Source organism: Eupeodes corollae, chromosome 1, assembly GCF_945859685.1.
Source record: "Eupeodes corollae chromosome 1, idEupCoro1.1, whole genome shotgun sequence".
NCBI classification, from domain to species: domain Eukaryota; kingdom Metazoa; phylum Arthropoda; class Insecta; order Diptera; family Syrphidae; genus Eupeodes; species Eupeodes corollae.
In genome coordinates this window covers 285088551-285109796 of record NC_079147.1, presented here as the reverse complement: position 1 = coordinate 285109796, position 21246 = coordinate 285088551, and the positions used below count along the sequence as shown (strand labels likewise).

The window sequence follows — 21246 nt, the reverse complement described above, 5'->3', positions numbered from 1 at the left end:
CTAATATGAAATTTGAATTGCTTCCTAAAATGTTCAGGTCTTCTTTTTGCTATCTTAATGACTCAGAAAATGAATTGAAGATTAAAGATCAATATTGCTTCCATAAATATTATTCAATTTCAGTGATGGTACTAATAACATTCTCTTGAAGTATATGAAAGGCCATGATAATACTCAAACTAAGTTCTTAGCTTAAACTTTTATTGATAAAGGAAAAAAGATTCTTGTTTACATTCACAACTTTTCTAAGTTAAATAGTTACATTCTAAAGAAACTCCTAACGCATATTATTTTTTTTTCTATTTTATTCAAAAAGTTTTCTCATGAATTAGGCATATAATGTCTATATACTTCTCAGCAGAACTGTTTCCAAATGAACCTTGAATACCAAGGAGGCTGGCCTTTGACTCTTCCATTGTATGCACAAAAATGAAAGTAATATATATAATTTGTTTCTATTTATTCAAAAAAGGCAAACACAGACTTTTAGCTTTACCATTTTCTATGCTCGTACCAATTTCAATTTAAGCTTTTAATTTCCATGATTAAAGAAAGACTCGCCTCCCATTTATCGAGGTCTTCTATATCTTTAGAAGTACTTTGTAACCAAGAAATCCATTAGGTCCAAGAATTAAGTAGTTTAACATTATTTGTATCTCTAAGGTTGTACATATCACATCTTAAAATCTTTTTTATGTTTTTAACACAAATCAAATTTCTTAATTCGATTACATCAAACCTTTTTGAGTGGCTTTTATCTTTTCCATAGAATTGGCCACGAGCGAGTCCTTAGGATATAAATCCGATTGTCAGTTACATGTTCAGATCCTAGACATCATGGAGACATTATATCGACTAGATTCATTGATAAAAAAAATCATATACATAGGTATAAAAAAGAAATTGAGCATTATTGCGACTTAAAATTTAACATTTAAGAGAGGTATTTCCTTTACCTATCACAATTTCACATAACCAATAACAACGTCCTTTAAGTATCCTTATTTCCTTTTTTTGATATTTTCAAACAATCGTCATTCTGTCTGGAAAAGAATTCTTATATTTTTTGATGGAAATCTTTTTGTCTTCACTTGTCTTTTTTCTTCAGAGTCTTCTTTCCTTCCATTCAGATATACAACATATACTCAAAGTCTCCATACTCATTCTACCGGGGAATAGCATACAAAAAGTACAAACGAGTATAAAGAATCCCTTTAGCTTTCGACTTTTATCCTTTATAAGAGTTTTATTTTGTTTGCGGTTTGATATTTGGCGCCGAAAGTTCTACCATGAATTTTTATTATTTCTACTACTGGTTGGCAATCATTGTAATCTTTGAGGAAGCACTTACAGTGGGGCAGGTACACAATATAATGGAGCACCAAAATATGGATATATTTTGGAAAATATTAGTAGAGCAGTTTTCAATATAAACTTTCAAGGGGTTATAAATACGCTTATACATGTAATGATTATATACAGCATGAGAATCAAAAAAGTGGGATTTAATTTAAAATTAAGTACAGATGTGCAACAGTTTGGAAATATTGAAACAATAAAGACATGGGAATAAGAAAAACATTCGTGTTGTACGACTAAACAAGAAATCTCTGTTCATAGCTTACAGTGTGTCCGATATTGATCTTCAGGGTAAATTGATCTTAATTAGAGCAACAAGTGCACTTATGGATATGTGAAATAGAGATACTTTAAACATGAAGTAATAAAGTTGCCAGTTTTTGACACCTTATTTGATATTAGTGTTGATATTTAAGTCCAAAGATATAATACAACAAAAGTGAGAACCTTAAAGCCTTAAACGCAAAAGTGGGATGGTTCTAAGATACAAATATCAGAAGTTAGAGGCGTGTCTAGCAATTTTAACATCTGTAGGTTTAAAAACATGAATGTTCTGATTTTGACTAAGCAAACAATTCTTTGAATAGTACTCCTATTATGAATTATCCCATAAACAAAGGTCCTCAAATACAGAAAAAATGTGTCTAATGGACAAACTGGTAAATCAATACTAACTGTTGTAAATCGATAATTTTTCAATACCACAAACACTACAATGGCTTTTGAAATTCAGGAATAACTTCTGGATCTCTAGAAGTTCTCAAGTTTCCCACAACTTGCTTTCAATTTGTTGTGGATCAAAAGAAGAATTATCGCCTTTTGCCGATTTATTTTTAACTTCCCATAGGTAGTTATTGTAATGGGTCCGATTTGTCAAATTGAAAATTTTGAAATTTCTCGACGTTTCAAGGTCCCTAGAGTCGAAATAAAAGATTTTTAGAAAGATGTCTGTGCGTGCGTGTGTACGTACGTTCGTACGTCCGTACATCCGTACGTCCGTACGTCCGTACGTCTGTACGTCCGTACGTCCGTACGTTCGCGACGTTTTTTTCGTCGTCCATAGCTCAAGAACCAGAAGAGATATCGACTTCAAATAAATTTTGTTATACAGATAATAAGGCAGAAAGATGCAAAAAGGGCTCTCAAGAAAATTGCGTGGGTGGTTTTTTTACCATAGCAGTTTAAAAAAAAGGTGAAAATTTTGGTTAACCCTAAATATCTTACGAACCAAAAACGCTAGAGACTTGAATTAAATTTTATATAATAAACTGTAACGTGATCTTAAAGACGTATATTTTTTGAAAAAAATCTATCTAACGGTTTTTTTTCTAAAAAATAAAAATCTAAAAAAACATTACTCAAAATTCGTAAAAATTAAATATCGATTCAAATATCTTTTCAAAAACTTGAAATTTAGGCTTCAAGCTTATTTAATCTTATAAGAAATATTGTTTTCAACATTCAGTAAGATTTTGAGAAAAATCGAATTGACAGTTTTAAAAAAAAAAATAAAAATTAAAAAAAAAATTAATAAAAGTTGGTAAAAATTGATTTTCGACTCAAATATCTTTTCAAAACTTTGAGATATTGGTTTAGTTTACTTTTATCTTTCAAAAAATATTGTTGTCAACATTCAGTAAAATTTTGAACAAAATCGAATTAACACTTTTTGTACAAAAAATTAAAAACCGAAAAAAAAAAACTAACAAAAGTTGGTAAAAAATGATTTTCGACTTAAATATCTTTTTAAAACTTTGAGATAATAGCTTCTTACTAATTTTTTCCTATAAAAAATATTGTTTTCAACATTCGATAGAATTTTAAAGAAAATCGAATTGACGGTTTTTTACAAAAAATAAAACTCTAAAAAAACAATATAATGGCTTCAAACTTAGTTTATTTTACAGAAAATATTGTTTTCGATATTCAGTGATTTTTATATAAAAATCCAACAGTCCGTTTTTCATAAAAAATAAAATCTATAAAAAATAGTACGCAAATTTGGTAAAATTGATACTAGGACATTATATACAAACTTTTAAGCAAGACAAATCGACAGACGGGATGGGAAGTTAGCAGTGTGGGTCGCATCCCAGCCTCTTTTTAATTTTTCAAATTGGCCCCAAACTGGTCACAAAGTCCAAAAACCAAAGTCAAACAACCAAAAGCGAACGCCAAATTGTCAGTTGTTATTTCCCCAAATATAACGTCTTAAAAAAATATCACTAAGAGAACATAAAAATGCTCAAATAAATATCACATCACCCAAACCAACTTTTAATGCCGTAACGCCCAGATCTTGAAATAGCATAATGCCCAACATTTTGTATTTTGCAAACATTTTGGATGGCTGGGCTTTTCCTTAGCATACACCAACTTAAGCATCTACCAAAATTACTGGTGTGAGCCCTGAGCACTGATTATATGCCATAAGCACTGTGAGCCATTTTTTGAATGACTAGTGACGCTGATTCCTCCTCGGCTGTCCTGCGCCAAATACTTCTCCGTCGTCCAGCTCTTCTACCTTCTTGTATGAGCAGATTTCACTGCACTACTTGGAATGCAATGTAGTCGTTACCTAGGCGTTTGTCCAATATTTTGCAATTCACTCCTTTGTATAATAGAGTCTATTGGTTCCTGGCATGGCCTTCTATAATGGACCTCATTGCATATTCACAAAGGTTTGCAGCTTTCTTGTAATGGCTGAAGTAACCTTCCAGGTGCTGCACCCATAAAGAAGCACAGATTTGACATTTGAGCTAAACAGTCGTAGCTTTGTTCTTAACCTGATAGAGTTATTCCGATGCGAAGATGACGTCTTGTTCGGTTCCACCTTCGATGGAGACGATACTTCCAAGGTATTGAAAGCTCTCCACTTTTTCCACCGATTGCGAAGAAAAATTGTTTATTTGAGAGGATGGTCGTTCCAAGGCTGATCATTTTTGTTTTGCCGGAATTAATTTTCAGCCCCACAACTCCTGCTTCTCTCTCCACACAATATTGGCGATAGAATACAGCCCTGCCTGACTCCGATACTGACAACCTACCATCGTGTAGAATGTGACACTTGGATTCATCATATTATGTTGCTTTAAAAATGGCAATTCGTTTTCCTCTGCAAAAGCTAATCAGATTTACTCCCTATTGGCGCTATCAAAGGCCTTCTCGAAATCGATGAACAACAGGTTTAGTAGTGCTCTATATTCAACGAACTGTTCAATAATGATCCGCAGGCAGTTGATATGATCAATACAGGAGGATCCAAGATTGAGATTGCGTTCCAATATGACTTTTGGTACTATTTTGGCTACGGCTGGTAGAACGCAAATTCCTTTCCAGTTTTAGCGCTTTGTAAGATCTCCTTGTGTAGGAAGCTGGACGATAATTCCTTTCTTAAAGTCATCGGTTAAGCTTTCGGTGGCCCAGGCGTCTTTTATGAGCGGATGAAGAAGTTCGCTTGACTACGTCGGCACTGCCTGTAAAACGTCTTCGGGAATTCCATCAAGTTTACCGATTTGTTGTTCTTAAGTGCTTTTATTGCGGCAACGATATCATCTTTACTTGAAGGTGCGGATTCGGCGATAAGTTTGTTCGGGTACTTCAGAAGGAATTGGCTGCACATTGATTGCAAACACTCGGATTAAAACCGAGCAAAAGTGTTCTTTCCACCTTCTGACTTGCTCATCCACCGAACTTAACAAAGTACCGTCTACTTCTTTTACCAGGTGTCTTTGAGCTGTTTGCACCGGTCAGCTCTTTGGTTATTCTGTAAACGGTCCTGCTGTCGCACCTATTTGAAAGCATCTTTTGCTTCTTTCGCCAATGCCTTGATGTATCTACGCTCGTCACGTGTTACTCCGTTGGATCTTCGAACTGCAGCTGTACGCAATCTTAGGATAGCTATCATTAAGTGCTGGTCACGGGCAAGTCCCATGTTGGTGCCTCTTCTGTTTCAATCATCCAAGAGATAGCCTCTAAAGCGTCGACTAGTAGCGAAGTGGCGAAGTGATCAATTTGGTTGGAAGACACTTGCCTGTCCGTCGTCGACACCCAGCTAATTTTATGACACAGTTTGTGTTCAAACATAGTGCCACCAATCACAAGGCCATTGGCGTTGCAGAAGTCAATGAACGTCTCACCCTTGTCATTGCAATTGCTGACTCCATAAACACTCATCACATGCCTTAGCCCGTTGTTGTTACTGCCAATCTTAGCATTGAGGTCTTCCATAACCAAAATAATATCTAAGCGGGGAGTGTGGTTGTAGGCCGATCCTATAGTTGACTATAAAAGCAATCTTTCTCTTCATCAGATGCGAGCTCCGTCTGGGCGTAACACTGTATAATGGTCTGGTCGTACTCTACTCTGACCTAGCTTTGATAAGCCTTTCCCCAAGAATCTCACAGGCCATAAGGCTCTTGAAGTTTTTGTAAAGAGTTACCCAGCTCTAGCTTCTCGAGCGTTTCTTGGAGTGTGGCCAGAGTGTTACGTGTCGGTGACTTGTATTTGCCCTACCCCAAACACCGAACTTCGATTAACCCTAAGATATCTATCCTGTACCGCACAAACTTTATCTCTAATGGGAGAAATCTGGCATTATGCGGACCTTCACTTTCTGCGTCCAGAAGCGTCCTTCCATTCCAGAAAACAATCCTTGTCACAGTACAGTACCAAAGGTCGTCAACGAGTTTTCATTAATTATCCGAGGCGTAACTGATTTCCATCCCGCTATAGATGCTAATCTCCGTAACCTATCCTGAAGAGTCAGCTATTTTAGCTACCACCACCACGAGGAAGTAAAGCAAGAACTTAAAAATGGCAAGAAAGTTGCTATGCTGACCTAAACCAAGTTTTAGGCAAACACTAATTACCCGAATTGCCATGCCACACTCTCTCCAATTGTTACGCCGAAGGGTTTTTAATATTGCCCAAATCGTACAAAAACAAATCGGTTTGGGCTATATGGTTTTTGACTAAAAGACCTAACGCCGATTACAGAATTACGTATCTAAATAGTTTCTTTTAAAGGAACTTTTTCACATTTAGATAAAGTTTATTTTTATTATTTAAGGTATATTCCAATTCATCCAGTAATTGAGGGACCAAAGTACCAATTTATAAATGAAAATTTGTATTTGACACTATGCGTCACACATCTAAGGTTAAGATTTTAATTCGAAATTTGTATTTGTTCTCATTTTTCTATGAAAATGTCACACTGTACTATTATTTTTATGGGGTTTCTTTTATTATCTTAAATTATAAACAAAAACGTTGTACTGAACAAAAAGGAACTTTTACATATACATAAGTAAACTATGGCTCACAAAATAACAAAATAAAAATATATAAAAACCAAATGATGTTATGCTTCTGGAAGGAGACGTTATATTTCTCATTACATGGATGAGAAATCAGTATAAGGAGCAAAAATAATAAGGTAAGGGTAAAAGATAAAAGGACGAAGTTAATTTGATCATTAAATTTGCTTGTCTGGTCAATATTTCTTAATTTTTCTCTACTTTTTCTTCGTTTTGTTCTTTTGCTTCTTTATAGGAAATTATATTATATTTATGTGTTTCTTTGGATATTTTCTTTTATTTTTCGAATTTTTAATTTTTGGTGCGAGAGAAATGATTTATTGGATTTTATTTTATAAATTAAATTATAATTTATTAGTTGTGTCAAATTCATGAATGTATAGGTATACATTTTGGCTTCTGTTATTTTTGAACATAAGAAAAATAAAATTCAAATGTACATAACTTTGGGTGAGATTTCTTTTTTATGGCACTTTTATAGTCATATTTCTTTTTATTCTTTTCAATGTGAGATATTTTTGGTTTGTTTGGCTTGGATTTGTCTTTGAAAGAATATAAATTCCTATTGCGATTGAGATTTTGTGTGTTTTCTTAGTAAAATGAGTCAGCCATACCAAATACGAAAAGTAATAGCCACGTTCTACCAAAGAGACTTATGGCAAATCTGACACATATGGCGTCTATCTCGTCAAGATGTTTTTAAATCTAAAATCATGTTGAATTTTATAATAAGGGCTTCTGCAAAACAGCGTATGAATACCTACTTAAAAATAATTGCCATAATTCTGAGGACCATACCACACAAAAACTGCAATTATTCATTTACGTTTAAAAATAAACCATTATAAAGTGTGTATCGAAAATTGGGTCACTTTTTGAAGTACCGTTTTTTTTTGTTATATTTTATATAAAATCTGTCCTCGAAGTTGCACTTTGTCATTCAAAAAAAGGGGCAAACTTTTACCATCCACCAACCCCCATCCGTTTTTGATGCTTGTGCGATTCTTATGGTTGCATTCGATGTGCAATCAGGTTCATCCTTGAGAAAATATCCTTACTTCATCTTCAAAGTAAAATATAATAAAAAATATCAAGAAAATATACATTTTCCTTTTGTTATCCTTTCGTTTTCCCACGCCCCACTGCTTTCTAGTGCCTTTACCTGATTAGGAACTATTTTATGAGCTTTATTAACTACCTTACTATACAACGTTTCCATATTTATCCTTGAACCTTTACAAAATACAATAAAGCTATGTACTCATTATTTTACATTATGCTTGAAAAATCGTATAGAAAATGAGAGAAAGAGAGAAAGAAAGGAAAAAGATCCTTTTTCACAGATTAAACACAAGAATTCTATTTAAAATATTCATTAATTCTATGCCATCACATCGTCATCGTCGACATCGTTGTCGTCGTCGTCCTCGTCATAATATCCTGAAGATCTTAAGAGCACTTTAAACGCCCAACCATCAATATTCGTAAATATGTAACAGCTACAGAAAATCATATACAGCAGCACTCTTACCCTTTATCCATCATTAATTCTGATTATAAGAACTTAAACACTCTGCTTTCGTCCTGGCCTCTACTGTATATCCTTACAAAACTAATTATAACACCACTTAAACATTTATTCGAATCATCTGTTAAGGCTAACCATACTTTAGCCTCAGAGGTTAGACGTTAGCTCAAGACCTAAAGAATGAAAAAAAAAAATGAGAGACTTTATGAAATATTTGTGCGATATCCTTTACAAAATAACGACGAATTGACAATTTTTGCATTAAAAATAATGAGAATAATTGACTCAGCAAAAAGGACTTGGCTAAAGTTTATAAATAGACACAGGCTCTGGTGCTCTAACCTCTAAAGTCATATAAATTAATTTTGTATGTTTGTTGGACTTTGTGTATTTTGTGATAAATTACTTCAAGTTTATTTCATCGTTAGGTAGCTTCACTTCATATGTACATAAACTTAACTATGATAATTTTTTGTGGCCCTATTTATTTTTTGTTTTTTGTTTTTAAAGTCTAAAAACTGTCCCCTTGTTTATTTAAGGTTTTCTTTTCGTTTGGTCAGCAAACAAGCAAAAGATGCAAAAATGTTATCTTCTCGTGTGGAAAATGGGGTTTACTTAAAGTAAATTAACTTTGAAGAGTGTTTGACCCATTTGAGTGATATGTGGTTTATTTTTAAAACAAGTTGATAGTAAATATTGAAATATTTATGGAATGGTTAGGAAAAAAACACGTATAACATAACAGTTTAAGTCCTAAATAAATAGACTGAAAATTAGTTATAGATATTTTGGTGAGGAAATTAATTATGTCAATGATTCAAGGAGCAACATTTTCGATTTGTTGATAAAATTAAATATTAAGAGTCGTTTGGGTTAATTTATAATTAATGACGGCCAATTTAAAACTTACCATTTGGGTCTAATTTGGTGATAAAAATATATAAAATTGCTATAGTAGCAAAACATTCTTCTATCACTTTTTATTGAGTTTGACTTAATTAAAAACATATTTTTTACTTGCGACACATATGTACATAATTGTAGCATTTGTAAAATAATGCGAACCCGAGATTTTCATTAAACATGAGATTAAGATGCTAGTCTGTTTTTTCTATCCACTCCTTTCCTCCCATCTTTTAAAAGTTAGTTGAGTTCAAACTTGGAAATAAAATATTTAAGCAGATTGGAGCCATTTTTTTAAACACATAAAAATGAAAAAAAGAGGCTGGGATGCAACCCACACTGATAACTTTCCATCCGTCTGTCGATTGGTCTTGCTTAAAAGTTTGTCTATATGTACTCGTATCAATTTGTATCAAATTAACGTACCATTTTTTGTAGATTTTATTTTTTATTAAAAAAACGGACTGTTGGATTTTTACATAAAAATTACTGAATATCGAAAACAATATTTTCTGTGAAATAAAATAAGTTTGAAGCCAATATTTTTAATTTTTTAAAAGCTATTTGAGTCGAAATTAATTTTTTACCAGGTTTTAGTATTGTTTTTTTTAGAGTTTTATTTTTTGTAAAAAAACTTTCAAAATTTTATCGAATGTTGAAAACAATATTTCTTATAAAATTAGTTAGTAAAATTAGTTTGAAGCCAATATTTTAAATTGTTGAAAAGATATTTGAGTCGAAAATCAATTTTTACCAACTTTTATACATTTTTTTTAGGTTTTTATATTTTGTAAAAAAACTGTCAATTCGATTTTTCTCAAAATTTGTTCTAGTGTTGAAAACAATATTTCATATAAGTAAAAATTAGTCAGAATTTATTATCTCATATTTTTGAAAAGATATTTGTGTCGAAAATCATTTTTTACCAACTTTTGTTAATTTTTTATCGGTTTTTATTTTTTTTGTAAAAAACCTGTCAATTCGTTTTTTTTTTTTTAATTTTACTGAATGTTAATAACAATATTTTTTGAAAGATAAAAGTAAATTAAAGCCAATATCTCAAAGTTTTGACCAATATCTCAATCGACCCAATGGTTTAGGCTATAGGAGCGTGGACAGACAGACAAAACCGACCGGACGGAATTGCGGGACCCACTTTTTTCGACTTCTCTACCATCGTAATATCAAGTTTGATTAAAATCTCGAGTTCGAAATTTTGCACGAATGCAAAACTTGCCATATAGTTCCTATATGTCGCAAGTAAAAATACAGATTGGATTTCTCTTAGACCATTTTCTACTTGAACAACAAAATTTAGCATAGATTGTAATAATTTTTAAGCCATTACTTTTATTTATTCACGATAAAAAGTGTCTTTGCGATTCACTGTTTTAATATTTTAGTTATTATTCATAACACCTTACTCTGAGAAATGTGATGTTTTAGAAAAGTCCCATTACAAATTTAAAGAGAGGTTACTCTTAAAAAATACTTAAATTAGAACTACAACACATTTTATCAGTTTTTGAGTGAAGGTTAAGGCTGATTGTTGTGAATTTTGTTTGATACCTTTGGAGCTTTTGTTTATGAAAAAAAACATGAACTGAAAAACCGTTAGTGCCGTTACTGCTACTGTCAAAAGAGCTATTCTGCGTCTTTCTTCAAATTCACACGATTCTGCCTACAAAATTCATGAAAAAGGTGTTAAGGATTGTGTGTTTTGGTAGAATATTGTAATATTCGTGGGCTTAGAACGAACTTTCTTTCGGCGTACTCCCATACTGTTTAAACATGACAGCTGTATTGGCACTAAGTGAAACCCAAGTAGGTGAGGATTCCGGTTCTGCTGAATTTTTTATTAATAGGTATAGCTTGGTCCCATTATTCTTTGCCCACTTCGCCATATACATTAGGAATAATATTGCTTGGCAGTTCCTTCCACAATATGACCTTTGTACCAATTCTTTCTTTAATTTTCCATAAATAAGCAAATCAACTTAAGCGTGAATTTAATGCTTTGTCTGATTCCATCCAAAGAATTGTTTTGTCTTATTCTCGCACTGAAATCGTTGTTACGGGTGATTTCAATGCACGCAATGCATCATGGCTTCAACATTCGGGCCAGACAACATCCAAAGGAGTGTATTCTTAGATCTTCGCTGAGTTCAACCATCTTACTTAGCTGGTCAACGAGCCCACTCGAATATCGGACGTAATAGGTCGAGCAGAAAACACTCTTGACTTGTTTCTTACCTCCGACCCTGATAAGTACACTATTAGTGTTCTATCTCCTCTAGGCGTATCTGACCATTGGGTCATATCAGCAAATTTGTCTTGTCGAAACTCTTTAGTTAAAGAAAGAGCTCCTAGGAGAACAGTGACGTTGACGCCAGCGCAGATATGATCACAAGTTTGATTTTCCTGGGAATGAGAACTTTTATCCCGAATAGGGTTAAAAGCATCAGACCTAAGGAAAACGTAAAATGGTTATTAGGGTCAAGAACGTAAGTTTCCGTTGTTTTAAAGCCAATCCAACTGAATAAAACCGGAATAAGTTCAGGCAGGTCAAGAAAGCCTGCAACACCCATATTCGACGGACCAAATTTTTACATAACCAAAAATTATTTAAAAAAATATTGCAACGTTCCAAAGGCAGCTGACACTTCGCAACCTCCCTCTCCTCTTCCTTGCTCAAACTGTGTCTTTACATAATAAGGGTAGTAATATCCCCTTGAGCGTTCGTTTATTATAACAAAAAAAGCGTTTCATATTATTTTGAAGGCTAATCACTCGAAACGTTTCAAGCTCGTTAAAAGCAACGTCTTGTTTTCTTTCGTGGTAACATGACTTGGAGTTCGTAATGGCACTGCGTTATTTTCACCGACAAAAAAAATTCAACCTAGAATTCCCAGGTGGATTTAATTTCTTTGTTCACGATCTGCGTTAGGAGAAGCATCGGTTGGATGTTTCGCACAGCCGTGTGGCTGGTGTAATGGTTTGAGGGGTCCTTTAGAGTTATAATTTCTGACAACTCGCATGAATGCGCGCTGCCTAGACGTACATTTGATTATTGGAAAAGGCTCTCCCCTTAATCAATGATCTGTTTGGTGTTTTGCCGTGGATATTAAAGCACATATACACAATGCTAAAGTCATAAAACATTATCTGGAGTGATAAAACTTTTCAACTGGCCACCATACTCACCAGACTTAAAAATAATCGAAAATGTTTCAAGATGGCTTTTTCGAAAGGTCTATGAATCTGGTAAACAGTATTCAAATCAAAATGAACTTATGCTAGCAGTAAAACTTTTTTAAAGTGGGGCTGTCATTTAAATAAACCAAAATTTTAAATTGAAATTTGGAATCAAATTATTTTATTTTGTAAAAACAAATTTTTCTAATTAAAAATAAATAATATTAATATTAAATTTTTAAAAAAAATTTCCAGACCAAATTTTTCAATTTTTGTGTATACTGAAAAACGATTTTTAATACACATGTTTAATGTTCAATACACATTTTAATGTTTAATGAAGAAAATAATGTTTTTTATTACTAAATGAGGTTTGCCTACTCTATAATGCGGAAACCAAGATAAGTCTAAAACATCTAACACATTATTATGTGTTGATTCGAATCTTAACTATTGTAAAAATGTAGGTTTAATACAAATATAAACAATTATTTTCTTAAAAAGGTACATTAAATAAATAAATTAACATATTAGAACCGGGAAAAATTATTTACAAAAAATAATATTAAAAAAGCAAAAAATATAAAAAAATTTACAAAAATAAATTAGAAAAAAGTAAAATAATAGAATAAAAAATAGTAAAACAAGAGACACTCTTTACAAAAGCTTAAAGCTAGAGCTAGTGCGAATACCCATTAAAATAAAGTAAAAAATCCAAAAAGCCATATTTTAATATTTTGTAGAGAAGAAAACAAAACTCTAAGACTTCAAACGGAGAAAGCCAATTTGTTAAAAATCTTCGAAGACGTGTTCTATTATAAGAAGTGATGTTGACTAAATTCATCGTATTCACTTTTTAATTCTGAAATAAAATGAAATTATAATGGAAATAGATTCTTAGTCGGATACAAATTTATACCAATTTTAGAAGCATTTCTTAAATTTTGTGTTTCTTAATAAGTAAATACAAGTTGGATGAATGAAATTAGTTTGAGAAATATTAAAAACCAAACATCAAATTTTTGTTTTTATTTTTTATGAAAAAACAGACTGTTGGATTTTTATAAAAAAAAACTACTGAATATGGAAAAAAATATATGTGAAATAAAAAAAGTTTGAAGACAATATTTTTTAATTTTTGAAAAGCTATTTGAGTCGAAAGTAAATTTTTACCAAGTTTTAGTATTGTTTTTTGTTAGGTTTTTATTTTTTGTAAATAAACCGTCAACTAGATTTTTTTTTTCAAAATTTTACTGAATGTTGACAACAATATTAGTTTTAAGTTAAAATTAACTGGAAGCCATACATTTTTGAAAAGATGTTTGAGTTGAAAATCAATTGTTACCAACTTTTCTTAAATTTTCCTTACATTTTTTGTAAAAAAAACTCTCCATTAAATTTGTATTAAAATTTTACCAGATGTTGAAAAAGTTATTTTTCCATGCACAAAATTGTTGTAGTAATAAAATGATTTTGTTTTCGTAAAATTTTTAAAAAATATACTTGTTTGGTATCACGTTACAATAAATTATACATAATTTAATCAAAGTCTCTAACGTTTTATCGTGAGATATTTAGGGTTAACCAACATTTTCACCTGGTTCATGAGCTATGGACGACAAAAAAAAAACGTCGTGGACGTACGAACGTACGTACATACGCACGCACAGACATCTTTCTAAAAATCTTTTATTTCGATTTTAAGGACCTTGAAACGTCGAGAAATGTCAAAATTTGCAATGTGAAAAATCGGACGCATTACAGTAACTTCGTATGGGAAGTTAAAAATAGTATTGATAAGGAAAAATATAAAACAATTTTCAAACATAAATTATAAAATAGTGATTTTCTGAATAATAAAATGGTATGTAACATATTATGAAAGCTATTTTTATTACAAACGATGTGTACAACATTTTTTGGAGGAATAAGAAGAGGATTAATCTTGTTTTGATAAGACGCCATCCCCCACCCCCAAACAGGTTATTTCATCTTAATACCTCCAGCGTCTTAATATGTCCAAATAGTAGTAGTCAGAAATTAAGTTAAGAAGGGATCTTTACCCATAAGAAAAGGCGTTATCATTAACAAATGCAGTCATTTTTCTTTCGAAATTGTGGCCTATACATATATTAGATAAATTGCTCAAGATATCATCAATATTAACTAATTGTTTTCTATTAGATTGTTAGAAATCTAACCAAGTATAGATGAACCCACGCATTATGTCTACTGTTCTCTACTAAGTCAAAAGCCTAAATTTAATCAATAAAAAGTCCAGCTGTAAAAAAATATTATTAAAATTTGCATACATTTCACTACAAAATTTTAGCAAAGTATGTTCAGTTGATCTATGAACTTGGTATCCGAATTGGGAATCAGTATAGAAAGTATTTTTGTTTAAAAACTCCAAAATTCTTCTTTTCATCACCTTTTCAAAATTTTTTGAAGAAACAGTTAACAAAGAAATTGGTCTATAATTATTCACAATGTAAGTATTAGCCTCTTTGCGATGATTAATTACCTCAACAATTTTAAGCAAACTTGGTAAAACACCGTTTTACGCACTTTTATTAAAAATATACACAAGAACATCCACAATGCTAAAAGAACTTTATTTAAAGATTATACTGGAACAATTATCATTGGTAACAGAACTAGATTTTTTAAACATACAATATTTTTTAAACTAAAGCACTTATAACACTTGTGGTAATACAGAAATTGCACACAAAATTATTCATGTGACAAGCCAATCTCGACGCAAGTGTATAACTTGTAAATTTTTAATACAAAAAATTGTACATCTGTTTTCTTAGAAATAACGCAGTCGACACTTTTCCAGTTTCAGTTGAAAAACTAAATATGTATATTGGAGTAGCATTTTCGACAACCATTTCTTTCTGTGTGTATTTTGTTCAATTCCATTTAATCAAAGGAAATGCATTTCCACTTTAGGGTAACCTCCATTGTTGTTGCGTAATAAAGACACATTCATTTAAAAGTTCCAGCTAAGGACACTTCAAATTTATCCCGACTATCATGAGAGACACTACCAAATTCATCAAAAGTCTAAATAACCTAATTCTCTCACAAACAAAAATGCCAAAAATTCGAAGGCAAATTGGTCAAAAAACCTTTTCGACCAATAAACTTAAATCATATTTTTTAATATTTTCTATGAGGAAATAGAATATTATATTTCAATCTCAAATTATCACATAAAGCAGTCTCTGTTGAATCTATGACATGCCTTTCAAAAGCCTCTCCAAAACAGGCATTAAAAAATGATTTACGACTTTGTTTTGTTTTAGTATCAAAAAACATTTACCTCACCTCACCTAACTTACAACAACACGTGCCCATCGACAATTATCCAAACTTTTCATTTCTTTTTTAAGTCCCAAAGGTTTTAGCAAAGTAAAATATGTGATTTTATACACATTTCAAAATCCATATATACCTATAACCTATAACTGCCATATTTTATAGGCAATCCCAAGTGAGTACATTGAACTTGGAGAAAATAATATCGTATAAAGTAATTGCACCAAAAAAAAAATAAACAACTTTGAAAATAAATAGACGTCAATCCTAAGTAAATAAGAAATAAAAAAGAAAGAATTTTCAAACCTACGCACTTTTGAGGTAAAATAAAGGAAAAGTTAATAACATTTACTTTCTCAAAGAATCTAAAACCTATCCTTAGCGCAGGCAGCACAAAAACAAAGCACATAATTAAAGTAGTCACGCAAAATAAAATTTAGAGTAATGAAAACAGAAAAATCCCCAACAAGTTGAAAAATAAGGCGTTTGGGCTTAAAAAGGATCTTTATGTAAAAATTTGTAGAGTGAAGTTGGTGGTGTAACGCAATTTGACACTCCAAATTAAAGGTGTGTACATTCAATTTGTGTCAACCAAGCACTTTTTTGTTTTTGTATAATGAATGTTCGTTGGTAAAAAGGCACTCACATGAAAAACCAAGGATTTTAAAATAAAATCGCACGTCCTTTTTCGAAAACTATTACCATAATTTAAAATGCGCTACACGACTATGCCACGGCTATGACTACGACTACACAACATTACAGGTGACACTTAGACACATTCTGGTTGTAATTACCGAAAGTAAAAAAAAAAAGGGATATGCCTGCCAACATGACATTTTAATAATTAAGGACTAATTATAAGTAAATCGTGTGTTCAAATGCAAGGTACTGTGAAAGGACGTCTGACTTACCACTTCTGATGGTCTATGAATTTTTTCCCGCTCCTTTGTTGGAGTATACAATGAAGGTAGGTATCCTTTTTCCCAAGAAAAAATGTCCTTTCTCTTTTTGTTTGTATCACAATGAGCACAACAACAACAAAAACGAAGACAACGTCTTTGAGCTTCCTTATTTCTTTTTTTTTATTTCTTTTTAAACAAACGCAAACACACGACTCTCGCCCATTCGCTCGCACTTCCTTCCTCTTTTTTTATTTTATAGAAGTGTGCTCTTCTCTTCTTCTTATTGCACTTTTATTTATATTTATTTATTTACCTTTATTTTATATTTTCTTCGTTTTATTTTAGATATTTTTATATTAAAAACAAAAAAGTGCTCTTCCTTTATTTTGCATACACAAAAGCCTCCGAAGCGAGAAGACGAAAGAAAATAAAAACCCTTACACACGTTATATCACACATTTCCCGTTTTGTATAGCTGCAGCAAGGATCAAGAATATACGGTAGGTCGGTACGGTAGGTCTGTCTGTTGGTTGGAAGGTCGGTCTTACGTATGGCCTGTCGTTTCGTCCTTTCGTCGTTAGGTCGTGTGGCTAGTTGGTTGGTGGTGCTGCCAGACGAGGTGGAGGACACACATCGCTGCTGTTAACCAAGTGGGTTATCAGAGCTCTATTATATGAGAGGTTGTAAAAAAGAGATAGACTCTCAGACCGATAAAATTGAACCGATTTTATTTTATTATTCATTTGTTGTTCTTATCTCTCTCCCCTCTACCGATTTAAGGAGGAAGTTCTTTTTTAAATCCATCCGAGGATTTTTTCACCACCGACAACGACATTGACATTATTGTCACACAACATCAATCCTTTTATTTTTGAACACCCGCAATATATTCGTAATCCCTTATTGTAAAAATCCCCGAAATTCGAAATTGGATATCCCCAAAAACTTAAAACAACAAAAGCAAAGAATCAAAATGAAAAATAAAACTTAAATGAGAATTTACAACAAAAGAAGCAGAAATATAACAACAAATTCAATCAAAGAGAATAATAATAATTCGAGTAGTAACAGTAGATGAAGGCAGCCGCTGCTCAAGACCGTAAGCGGACCGAGTTGGAAAAAGACTGAATTTGAATTGGGGATTTTCTCGCACAGTGACGATGGATATACAAGGATTTTTATACCTTCCTTTTTTCGTTTTTTTTTTTTTGAAACACGATTCTTTTTTTTTGTTATGGTATTTTCACTCGGTTCAGTTCTCGACTCGATGAAAGCGCCTACAAAATTTTATCGAAGAGAAGATTCAGAGGAGGCAAGCAGAAAACAAAAGTACATACCTACAAGTATAGTTTAATTTTCCACCGAGCAAGTGTGTACTACAAATTTTATGTGGGTGGGGGTTGAGGGGAAAGCGGGAGGGGGTGGGTAAGAGAATGAATCCTGTGAGAAACTTGTGTGTGTTTTATTTTCATTGAAGAGAAGGAGTTAAAAAGCTCTTTGATATGATAAGTATTGCCATTGTACGAAAGAAAAACTAAAATTGTTCACTGTGGCGTATACGTACTTTTTTGCAAGAAAATGCATTTTGGGTCCAGTCTCTTTTAATTTTTTTCTAAATGTAATTATTAATGCAAGAATATTTCTAAAAGTAATGCTGTCTATGCTCTTAATAAGATCCACACCGTTCCTTTAGGTTCCACAAAGCTGTTCAAATGTAAAGAAGAGCAAATATAAGGCTAATTTTTATATTTTTGAAATCAAGTTAGATCCAATATTTGTTTCACATCGTTTACAAAACCCTTTAGATCTGATAAAGTGGAAGTGGGAAGTAAATTTCTAGGTCTTAAATGAGCATAGTTGTGGTTCTATGTTACTAATTTGCTTTGGTTAAAGTTCCACAAGGTTCCACATATTTATATTTGCACTTAAGGCAGAGTGAATTCAGAGCATTTTAACAAATTTTGAAAAGCACAGTTATGGAAATTTTATAGTAGTAATGTTTTAACATTGATTTCCGATACAAGTTTCACAAGGTTCCACAATGTTCCACAAAGCTCCACATACATGTTCGAGAAGAACTATGTGGGATTTTAGAGTAAATGAACAAACTTTTGAGAAGCAAACTTCTGGTAATGCTATTTTTACCACAAAGTTATTTTATATAACTTCCACGTCGGTTTCACACTGTCCAAAATTCAGAAAAAAGGTTTATAATCTTTCTGAAATTGTAAGTTAAGGTTTGTGGTGATGTTATCCTTTTCATAAATTCATGAGCATATCAAGTTCAACAACTCTTAATTAAGTCCCAGAAGTCTGGTTCTTAAAAAATTAGAGATAGTAAGGGGGAGATGGACCTTTTCCAAAAACACAATGGAAGCAGCGATATTTTTATCAGTATTCCACAAGTGTGTTTTGACATAAAGTTCCACGTCAAGTCAAGAAAGAACGCTGTTTTAATATCAAAGTAAACCCATTTAAGTTCCACAAGGCTTCACATGTAATCTTTGGATAAAAAAAGGTGCTTTTAGAATGAATTTGTATAAGGGTCTACTCAAGTTCCAATACGTTCCACAATCCTATTTGAACAAAAAATAGTGTCTGTAAAAAGTTATATTGGGCCTTTCCAAAAAATCAGTATAAGTGGTGTCCTTTTTTGATCTCTCGTTAATACCAACTCAAGTGCCACAGAATTTCACTACATTCCACAAGAGTATTTAGGCATGATACGATAAAAGAATCAGGATTTATAAATCAATAACTGTGGAGAACTAAAACACCTGCACGGCAACATTAAACCCCCCACCATCATGCAACACCAAAGCTCTTTCAACAAAAAAATAATGAATTCCAATGATGTTCATTTGATTCACAAGAACAAAAATTCATCCCCAGGGATAAATAAAATTATATATGGTTGTAAATCCACTTTGGTAATTCCCAAGTTAATGTTTACTTGCATTTCGTTGCTATCTATATATAAAAAGCATTAACGTGTTTGGCGGTGTTCAGAGATTCGTGCATAAAAAAATAATCTTCGGTTTTGATTCAACTCAACAACAACTTGCATGCAAAATGCATTATATCCTTCCCCACCTCTTTCTCTGTTTTATTTTTTAATTACACAATTTGCATGTCAGGGAGTAATTAAATGCAAATATTGTTAAGAAGGTTTTTTATTCTAAAAATTATATCACACACGCCTTCGTCGCTCGTCGTCGCCGCAGAACGAAAAACAAAGCTAATGAACTAACTTTTATCGGACAAATGTGTCAATAAGACCATGGACATGAATTTTACACCCCCTTTAAGTTCTTTTTTCTAAATTCAAAGCCTGACGTATTTGAGACGAGTTAAGGAAGAAAAAGAAGACAGCAAAAAGGACACACACCGCTTCTGGCTGAAGGATACACATAAAGCCACAGTCGGGGCAAACTAATGGTTTACATTCGCCGAGCTATTGTTATATAACAGCTGTTTCGCAAAAGAAAATTATTATGCAAAGAGGGACATGCGCCCTTTGGAAGAGAAAAACAAACATGATTTGTTTTTCCCATTTTTCTCTCCAAAAAAAGAGAATTTTCAAAAATAAAGAGTATCGTTTTTCTTTTTACCGGAAACGGTTTACGTCGAGAAATGATTCTCTTAGAATATTCTTTTGGGCTTCCGTTTTTCACACAAGAAGAAATTGGATTCTTATTTATAGGATCTCTGGAGATCTCTTACCAAGTGTCTCAGTATACCTATAAATAGCCTGTTGTTTCTTCTTTGATTTTTATTGCAATTTTCAAAGGACCTCTTTTGGATTCATCTTCGTTGCTGATGTTTCTGTTCGTTTGGAATGTCTTTTGTCTCTACTCGTATTAAGTGTTGATACGGTATATGGCTTGAGACTATGAGGATGCTTCTTTTAAAGAAGACGTAGTATTTCCAACAAAAGTAAAATGAAAACAGTGCATCAATTGCAATGTAAGAAATAAAAGACATTTTGTATGACTGATGAAAAAAAAAGCTACGTATACGCCCAAGTGAACTAATATTTATTTGTTAAAATTGTTGTATGATCAAATTTTGTTTTTTCATATTTTTGTTTGAATTTCTGAAAAGTTTTGTTTAAAATAAAATATTTTTACAAATCATGTCAAGAGGAAATGCTATTGGAATATTATGCTATCAAGTTGAAATGTAATTCAGTAAAATTGATGTTTGAAGATGAAAATTGAATTGTGTATAGATATGCATTTGAACTTACTTTCAAATAAATTAAATTACACTTTTTCAAAATTCACACAAATTCAAAGTCAAAGTCAATTTAATTTAGAAAAGTTTACAACTTGAAGACATTTTTGACTTGTTTTATATGTGTAGGTGTAGGTATGTGATGACATAGAATTTTGTTTTTAATTACGTTATGTACATATTTCAAAGTTAAAATTGAATGAGAAAAACTTGTTATATTACAATTTCAAAATTGCAAGTTTTTTTTTGAAGAACATTTTGTTAGTGTTTTGAACATTTCGAAATATTTCTAACTTTAATTCTCCTACTTGTTACTTCAAGTTTTGTGTGCTTTATTTAGTATTAAATCCTTTATCATACTTGAACTCTTTAACAAATGCATTCAATTTAAACAAATACAATATTTCATGTTCTATTTTTCAAAAAAAAGCACATAAAATTCAGAAAAATCCATGACATTTTTTTTGTAACT

General features: G+C 32.0%; 1 protein-coding gene across 2 annotated transcripts in view; it reads right to left on the bottom strand.

The window, feature by feature from the left end:
• LOC129938848 (protein phosphatase Slingshot) overlaps window positions 1-18121 on the bottom strand; it is a 116134-nt gene extending 98013 nt beyond the window's left edge. Inside the window, exon 1 of one of the 2 annotated variants that reach the window (XM_056046652.1) lies at window positions 16548-18121. The gene's annotated coding sequence lies outside the window, so the exon portion shown is untranslated. The remainder of the gene's footprint in view (window positions 1-16547) is intronic. The other variant, XM_056046646.1, reaches the window with a different exon arrangement.
• Between the last annotated feature and the right edge of the window lie 3125 nt (window positions 18122-21246).